The sequence below is a fragment of the Bos mutus genome, chromosome 21 (genome assembly GCF_027580195.1).
Source record: "Bos mutus isolate GX-2022 chromosome 21, NWIPB_WYAK_1.1, whole genome shotgun sequence".
Taxonomy (NCBI): Eukaryota; Metazoa; Chordata; class Mammalia; order Artiodactyla; family Bovidae; genus Bos; species Bos mutus.
In genome coordinates this window covers 23,454,208-23,463,950 of record NC_091637.1, presented here as the reverse complement: position 1 = coordinate 23,463,950, position 9,743 = coordinate 23,454,208, and the positions used below count along the sequence as shown (strand labels likewise).

Genomic DNA, 9,743 nt, shown 5'->3' with positions numbered 1-9,743 from the left:
ACTGAGTGATAGTTGCTCCGTCATGCCTGACTCTCTGCAACCCCATGGACTGGAGCCTGCTAGGCTCCTCTGTCCATGGAATTCTACAGGCAAGGTTCCTGGACTGGGTTGCCATTTCCTTCTCCAGGGGATCTTCCCGACCCAGGGATCCTGCATTGCCAGTCTTTACCATCTGAGCCACCAGGGAATCCTACTGCTGCTGCTGCTAAGTTGCATCAGTTGTGTCCGACTCTGTGTGACCCCACAGACGGCAGCCCAACAGGCTCCTCTGTCCCTGGGAGTCTCCAGGAAAGAATACTGGAGTGGGTTGCCATTTCCTTCTCCAATGCAGGAAAGTGAAAAGTGAAAGTGAAGTCGCTCAGTCGTGTCCAACTCTTAGCGACCCCATGGACTGTAGCCTTCCAGGCTCCTCCATCCATGGGATTCTCCAGGCAAGAGTACTGGAGTAGGGTGCCATTGCCTTCTCCCAGGAACCCTACTATTAAGAGACATTTCTAAGTATAAAGACAGTTCAACTTAAAAAGTATCAGAGACATGCTTGACTTTATCTTATAATCTATAGACAATACATCAGAATATGTAATGAATCCATACACCTTTTCCAAAGGAATACCCAATACACAAGTAGCAATAAAGTTATAAATGACAGTCATCAATCAGATGAAATAATTTAAATGAAGCTTTTCTCTCTCAAAGAGATGGGGACTGGGCAAGTGGTCAGGAAGGAAATACAATGTGCTTTTAACTTTGTATGAAAAATAATGTTGCTGATAATAATGTTGTTCCACGTTGCTGAACATAGTTCTGTTTTTGGCAAATAAATCTTCTACTTCAAATTGCTGTCCAAATGCTTTATTAAAACTCTGCTTCTGGCCTTTGTTTTGGAATCTGTTACTTTTGTTGCCACCTCCTGATCGCTGTCCTCTGAAGCTTCTACTTCTTTCCTGCTGTCCCCTGACACCTTGGTTGGCCTCGCCTGTCCCCTGAAGCCTCAATGGCCTTCTCACTGTCCTCGGAAGTTGCAATATCCTTCCCGTGGACCGTCTAGCTCTGGTTGCTTCTGTGCTGGTAGAAGCTGCCAGTGCCGTGAATCATGCCACTATTCCCGTACTTCTGTTACTGATGCAGTAGGGATATCAAAGCAAACACCCTGCTTTCCTTTGAGAAGACCATTCCCTTCACTTTGGAATCAATATCCTCACCCAGCTGCTCTTTAAATTCTTTCCAAGCATAGCTAATGTTTGGCATTTCAATTGAGCACCACAAGATCATAATCACAGAGCCTGCTTCGGAGTTGATCAAGGAAAGCTGGGCTACTGACGTGGCACTGGAAATGCGGGCCAGGGCTGCTGCCAGGGCTTCCACAGCTCCCTTCTCCGCAGTCAGCTTCTCGGCTGACTGCTTGAAGTGACCAATCGCAGTGGGAGGCACAGAGTCCAGGAGCCTGATGGCATCTTTGCTAGAAGCTTTTATTACCTCTGTTGCAGAAGGAACAGCTATTTGTTAAAATTTAATTCCTGCTTTTTCAGACATTTCTCCAAAGAAGACTTACAGATGGCTAACAAACACATGAAAAGATGTTCAACATCACTCATTATCAGAGAAATGCAAATCAAAACCACAAAGAGGTACCATCTCACGCCAGTCAGAATGGCTGCTATCCAAAACTCTACAAGCAATAAATGCTGGAGAGGGTGTGGAGAAAAGGGAACCCTCTTACACTGTTGGTGGGAATGCAAACTAGTACAGCCACTATGGAGAACAGTGTGGAGATTCCTTAAAAAATTGGAAACAGAACTGCCTTATGATCCAGCAATCCCACTGCTGGGCGTACACACCGAGGAAACCAGAATTGAAAGAGACACGTGTACCCCAATGTTCATTGCAGCACTGTTTATAATAGCCAGGACATGGAAGCAACCTAGATGTCCATCAGCAGATGAATGGATAAGAAAGCTGTGGTACATATACACAATGGAGTATTACTCAGCCATTAAAAAGAATACATTTGAATCAATTCTAATGAGGTGGATGAAACTGGAGCCTATTATACAGAGTGAAGTAAGCCAGAAAGAAAAACACCAATACAGTATACTAACGCATATATATGGAATTTAGAAAGATGGTAACAATAACCCTGTATGCGAGACAGCAAAAGAGACACAGATGTATAGAACAGTCTTTTGGACTCTGTGGAAGAGGGAGGGAGGGATGATTTGGGAGAAAAGCATTGAAACATGTATAATATCATATATGAAATGAATCTCCAGTCCAGGTTCGATGCATGATACAGGATGCCTGGGGCTGGTGCACTGGGATGACCCAGAGGGATGGGATGGGGAGGGAGGTGGGAGGGGGGTTCAGGATGGGGAACACGTGTACAGCCGTGGCAGATTCATGTTGATGTATGGCAAAACCAATACAATATTGTAAAGTAATTAGCCTCCAATTAAAATAAATAAATTTATATTAAAAAAAATTCCGCTTTTTGCTCCACTTGGGCTGACTGGTATTCGTCTTTGTGCTGGTAGAAGCAGATGCAAACCCCGGTCCTCTCCGCTCTACCTATTTGCCCATAATGATGAATGTAGGATTCCACATCCTTTGGTGGAGAACTCTGAACAACCAGATCAACCTTGGGGATGTCTCACCCATGTGCAGGAACATTGGTTGCAACCAAAACTCCAAAATCACCATTTCTAAAACCTCTCAGGGCGATTTCCCTCTGCTTCTGTGGAATGTCTGGTGTAATGACTGGCATCCTGTCTTACAGCCACATTCTGTGACAACTCCTGGGCTTCTTTCTTCATTTCACAAAATATGATAGTGCGCCCTTGATAACCACTGTACACTCAGACACATCTCCAGTAACTGATGTCCTCTGAGCCCAGTGGCACTTGATAGCCAGATGCTCTAGAGTTATTGCAGTTTTCTGCGTCTTTTTACCAGTCAGGTCCACTTGTTCGTATGTAGATTTCATGTATTTCGTAGCAACATTATACACCCAATAGGGGCAAGTTGCAGAAAAAAGCAGTGTTTGGGGATTGTCTTCTGAATCTTTCTTGTATGTCACACATAAAATCTCTTCCACTTGATCAGGAAAGCCCATATCCAACATCTGGTCAACTTCAGCCAGGATAACATGCTTAAGTTTGGTGAGATCTAGCTTGCCATTCTGCAGGTGGTCTTTGATATGACATTTCACCATGAAAACAAGCCGCTGCCAGGTTTGTTGTGATGTCACTGAAGTCTCTGCTTACTTGACTTGCCAGCTCCCTTGTGGAGCAAGAACCGGTACCTGAGGGGCATGACCTCTCTTCCAGTCTTGCAGTTCTCCAAGAAGTTTCTCAACCAAAGGGATAGCAAAAGAGAATGTCTTTGCAGTTCCTATCTGCGCCTGTGCAATCAAATCCTTCCCACTATAGACACAGTGAAACATCTTTGCTTGTATAGGAAACAGGAAGGTCACCCCATGGGCTTTGAGAAGTTTAATAGTTTCTTCAGATACGGGAAAATTAGAGAAAGCTCCTTCTTTTTGCTCCACAGTCATTCCCTGCTCTAACTCACTGTTTTCTTCACTGGCAGCTTCCTTGGAGTTGGAGTCAGGTCCAGAATCAGGGAATCCATTCTTGAGGTTGGGGCTTTTCTCTCGAATTTCTCCATTTATTTCTTTTTCTTCCTTCATATTTTTGGGCTTGGGTGCACCCAATTCTTCCTCAGAAGGCTCTTCATTTTTTATAACTTTTTTGGTTTTAAGAGAAACAATTGTATTTTCACAGGCCTCCTTTGAATTTTTTTGAACTTTGGTTTTAGGAGAAATAATGTCATCTTAGGATGGCTCCTCTTTCTTTTTTGACTTTTTAGATTTAGGAGAATTCACATCAACCTCAGAAAGTTCTGCTTTCTTTTTAACCTTTTTAGCTTTGGGAGAAATTATTTCTTACTTTTCTTCTGCTTCCTCTTTAGTCTTACTAGATTTTGGCTTCTCTTTTTTACCTTTCTTCTCATTTTGCTTTTGCGGCATCTCCACTCATGCCACGGCTGCATCTGACTCCAAATCTGCGTCACTAAGAAGTTTCCCTGGCATCACTCACACAAGCTGTGTAGGGCAACCAGTCTCAGTTGCTCACTGAGGACAAGCACAAAACTGCAAATTGACTAGACTTCAACATAGCACTGACATGAGACAAAAGGAAAGAAATACAGTGTTAGTTTATGCCCTCCGACCTCTGTGACTTGCTATCCCCTCCCTGGACCCTGAGTAGACTCAGTCCCAGGGCTGCACTGTGGTGGGGCCGACACAGCCGCGCAGGGCACCCTGCACTGAGGCTCCTCTTAAGCCTGTACTGTCTGGTTTTCTCTGGCTGGAGCCAGACTCCCTAGTGAACCCCAGAAATGGTGGCCTGACTCTGGATACAGGATATCCTGTATCCAGAGGATACAGGGGAAAGTCACCAAGTATCCAGCTGTCCGGTGCTGGGGTCCCCAGCTGAAGTCTCCTTCCTGAGTGTGCAGCCTCCTAGGCACCTCAGCAGGGAGTGGTACCCAAGGTAGGCATGAGCCTGGAGGGGAGGAGTGAAGCTTTAGGGAGAAGAAGTAGGGAGACTGAAGTCTTTGGGTGTTTGCTCAGGCACACCCCACCGTAATTCACAGCCCAGGAAGCCCACTTTCCCTAAGGCTCTGGGCGCAGGTGCAACCAGTTGAACATGAAGAAGTGCTGCCGCCTTGTGGACATTTCCTATAACTACACTTGTCCACCAGTGCTGACTGGCACCTCCAATTCAAAAGGCCTGTGGGGTAGTTAATGACAGCTGCCCTCAGAAAAGGCCCTGAGGCAGGTATTGCAGAAATGAACACCAAACACAGCCTATGTTCAAGAAGCCAATTTCAAAGGTCAATCTGTCTCACATCCTTTAAGGAAAGAAAGAAAAGAGAGAAAAAGAACCCAGACGGCCACAGGCCAAGATGCTCAGCATCCCGAAGTATTACAGGGTGACGCTGATCAAAATGACAACAAGCAATCAAATCCCACTGGACAGAATGGCATCCTAACTGTCTGCAAACACTGCATGGAGGAGAGAGCCGGGGGATGACGGAACCTCCCCTCACGTTCCCTGGGAACAGACATTGGCAAGTCTCTTGAAGGGACAGCCTGCACAGGGCAGAACACACAGGTCAAGAGAACTAAAGCTAGGATTCTAATACCCACACCTGGGCCTACATTACTAGGATTCTAATACCCACACCTGGGCCTACATTACTAGGATTCTAATACCCACACCTGGGCCTACATTACAAAAAAATCACCATTCAAAATGACACATGAGCCCCAACCTTCACTGCAGTGGTACCTCCAACTGCCAAGACACAGACACAAGAAAAGGTCCACTGACAAATTAAATCTTAAGGAAATGTTGTACATATATACAAGGGGCTATTACTCAGACTTCAAATATCGCCAATAAAATTATGAAATTAAGCCAATGGTCCCCACAAGCATGGACCTTGGAGGAAAATACACTAAGTGAAGTCAGCACCAGAGGAAGATAGAAGAATAGCAGATGATGTCCCTGGAGGGCGAAATTGAACAAAAGAGTTACAGAGGAAATAATTTGCATCATAAAATGAGACTGAGATTAAAACACAAATATTATAAAAAAAAAAAAAAAGAGAGAGAGAGAGAAAGTTCCAGGGATGAATTAGGAGGTTGTTACTACTGTATACACAGAAATCTGTATCTGTAATAGATCATGCACAAGAATTATCTCCTTCCTTCCTTCCACATATGTGCTGAAATGTGTATCTCTAACACTGTTGTTTGGTCACTAAGTCGTGTCAGAAAATTTGCAAACTCCTTGAATGGTAGCCTGCCAGGTTCCTCTCCCCATGGCATTACCCAGGCAAGTATACTGGAATGGGTTGTTATTTCCTTCTCCAGGGTTTCTAATATACCCACAGAAATATGTCTTGGTATTAGCTAAGCAACAAGGATTATTTTCCACCTTCCATCCTTCCTTCTGTGCATGTATCTAGAGAAATATTTATCTCTATCATATACCAAGAAATCTGTAGCTGTAATAGAACACCCACAAGGACTATCTCCTTCCTTCGTTTCTTGCACATGTACAAGGAAACTATACCTCTAATAAATGTTCCACAGGGATCTGATGTTCAGCACAGAGTACTTTATTCGACCTTGTTCAATAAACTGTGTGGCAAAATAATCAGTAAAAAGTACTAAAGCCCATAATATATGTGTCATAGCTGAATCAGTCCATTGTACACTGTGGACAAAGACAAAGCTGAAAATAGCCTGGACTTCAACATAGCATCAGCATGAAATAAAGGAAAGAAAAGTAATGTCTAGTTTATTTCCTCCAATCTGTTTGACTTAGGATGTTATCTGAATCTTGGTAGCTGAATAGGCTTAAACCAGGGATGGACGTGGGTGGTATTGAGATAGCCGAGCTGGGACCAGTATCCTTAGTGAACTGAAATCCTGATGGCCCGACCCTCTGACTTGGAGGAACACAGAAAATTGCCCAGATTGCAGGTTTCCCCGTGCTGGGGTCTCCAGCTCAAGACTCCTTCTTGAGAGTGCAGCCTCCTAGGCACCCCAGCAGGGAGCACTGCCCAAGTTAAGCATGAGGCTAGAGGGGAGGGGTGAAGCTTCAGGGCGGAAGAGGTGGTGAGATAGAAGGGCTTGGGTGTTTGCTCAGGCACACTCCACTCTAATTCACAGCCCAGGAAGTCGAATTTCCTTAAGGCTCTGGTGGCAGGTGGAACCTGAGTTGAGCATGAAGAAGTGCTGCCGCCTTGTGGACATTTCCTGTAAGAACAACTTGCCCACCAGTGCTGACTGGCACCTGCAATTAGGAAGGCCTATGGGGCTGTTAAAGGTCCTGCGGCAGGTATTAGAGATAAATTCCAAATACAATCGACTTTCAAGAAATCAATTTTAAAGGTCAATTTTCCTCATACCCCTTAAGGAAAGAAAAAAAGAACCCAAACAACCACAGGCAAGATGTTCATCATCCTGAATCATTACAGGAGTGATGCCGATCAAAACGACAACAAGAAATCAACAAGAAATCAAATCCCATCGGACATCGGACAGTTAGAATGGCCATCCTAACTGTCTGCAAACAGTACATGGAGGAGAGAGCTGGGAGATGATGAAATCCCCCTTCGTGTTGCCTGCGAACAGACGCTGGCAAGAGCCCTTTGAAGGGACAGCCTGCACAGGCCAGAACAAAATAGTCAAGACAACTAAAGCTAGAATTCTAATACTCACACCTGGGCCTATAGAAAAACCTTCATTCAAAATTACACATGCACCTCAACTTTCACTGTAGTGGTACCTCCAACTGCCAAGACATAGACCCAAGAAAAAGTCCACTGACAGATAAAATCTTAAAGAAATGTGGTACATATACACAAGGGCCTATTACTCAGACTTGAAATATCGCCACTGAAATTATGCCAGTGGTCCCCACAAGCATGGACCTTGGAGGAAAATACACTAAGCGAAGTCAGCAACAGAGGAAGAAAATAGCAGATGATGTCCCTGGAGGGAAAAATTGAAAAAAAGACATACAGAGGAAGTAATTTACAACTTAAAAAGAGACTTAAAAAGAATTGTTAAAAAAAGAAGAAAAGAAAGTGCCAGGTACATATTAGGAGATTACTACTACCTTATACACAGAAATCTGTATCTATAATAGATAATCCACAAGGACCTGATTTTCAGCACAGGAATTCTATTCAACCTTGTTCAATAACGATAAAAAGAACAGATACGCTGTGTGTGTGTGTGTATATATATATGTGTGTGTGTATATATATATATGTCTTAACTGAATCAGTTAATCACAAAACTGCAAATTGACTATACTTCAACAATAGCATTGGCATGAGATTAAAGAAAAGAAAAAGAAAAGTAATGCTTATTATATCCCCTCCGACCTCGCTTACTTGCGCTGCTATCCCCTCCCTGGACCCTGAGTAGACTAGAGTCCCAGGGCTGCACTGGGGTGGGGTTGAGACAGCCAGGCAGGGTCCGCTTCATAGAGATGCCTCTTAACCTGTACAGTCTGTTTTTTTTCTGGCTGGGACAAGCATCCCTATTGCACCCAACGATGGTGGCATAGTCCGCTGGCCTCGAGGATACAGGGTAAAGCTACCAAGAATCCAGGGCCCTGGCGCTGGCGTCCCCTGCTGAAGCCTCCTTCCTGAGAGTGCAGCCTCCCAGGCACTTCAGCAGGGAGCGGTGCCCCAGGTAGGCATGAATCTTGAGGGGAGGGGTAAAACTTTACGGGGAAGAAGTAGTGAGACTCAAGCACTTGGGTGTTTTCTCAGACATATGCCTCTCTCGTTCACTGGGCCAGGAAGCCCGCCTTCCCTAAGGCTCTGGTCGCAGATGGAACAGAGTTGGGCATGAAAAAAGTGCTGCCGCCTTGTGGACATTCCTTATAACTACAACTCAATCTTTTGTGCTTACTGGCACCTCCAATTCACAAGGCCTGTGGGGCTGTTAGTGACAGCTGCCCGCAGGAAAGGTCCTGGGACGGTTATTGAAGAAATAAATTCCAAACACAATGAACTTTCAAGAAGCCAACTGCAACAGGTAAGTTTTTCTCACATCCCCAAAATCCCCAAATGGCCACAGGACAAGATGCTCAACGTTCCCAATCATTGCAGGAGGAATGCCAATCTAAAAGACAACAAGAAGTCAATCCTCACCTGTCAGAATGGTCATCCTCACAAATCTACAAACAACAAATGCAGGAGAGAGCCAGGCAGAGAGGAAACCCCCCTATATGCTCAGTGTGAATGGACACTGGAAACAGCCCCTAGAAAGGACAGTCTCCTCAGGCCAGAAACTAAAGCTTCAAAAGGGCTCAGCCCATGGTCTGACATACCCACACCTGGGCCTGTATCCTGAGAAAACCATCAGTGAAAAATACACAGGCACTCCATCGTTCACTACAGCACTGCTTCCTAGAGCCAAGACACAGAACCAGCAAGATGCCACCCGATGGATTAAAGGTTAAAGAAGATGTGTACATATATACAATGGACTGTTACAGTCATGAAAAATGGCCACTGAAATTGTGCCACTAATTGTCACAAGGATTGACCTTGGAGGGTCATCAGATCAGATCAGATCAGTCGCTCAGTCGTGTCCGACTCTTTGCGACCCCATGAATCGCAGCACGCCAGGCCTTCCTGTCCATCACCAACTCCCGGAGTTCACTCAGACTCACGTCCATCGAGTCAGTGATGCCATCCAGCCATCTCATCCTCTGTCGTCCCCTTCTCCTCCTGCCCCCAATCCCTCCCAGCATCAGAGTCTTTTCTAATGAGTCAACTCTTTGCATGAGGTGGCCAAAGTACTGGAGTTTCAGCTTTAGCATCATTCCTTCCAAAGAAATCCCAGGGCTGATCTCCTTCATAGACTAAGTGAAATCAGTTGGATGGAGAAAGACAATTTTGCCTTATAGGCAAAATACAAAAAGAGATACAATGGAACAAATTTACAACAAAAATAGTGACTCTGAGAATTCAAACACAAGTACAAGTTCCCAAGAAAAAGTGAAAGAGCAAGGATGAATTAGGACATCAGGGCTAAGATATACACAGAAATCTGTATCTGTAATAGATAATCCAGAAGGTTATCTCTTTCCTTCCTTCCAAATATACACAGAAATATATATCTCTCTAGATACTCAGGAAGGACCTGA

The 9,743-nt window shown here is 44.6% G+C and overlaps 1 pseudogene; it reads right to left on the bottom strand.

Moving 5' to 3' along the window:
• Window positions 1-1,099: 1,099 nt before the first annotated feature.
• Window positions 1,100-3,685, bottom strand: LOC102278195 (nucleolar RNA helicase 2 pseudogene; annotated as a pseudogene).
• Window positions 3,686-9,743: the final 6,058 nt, after the last annotated feature.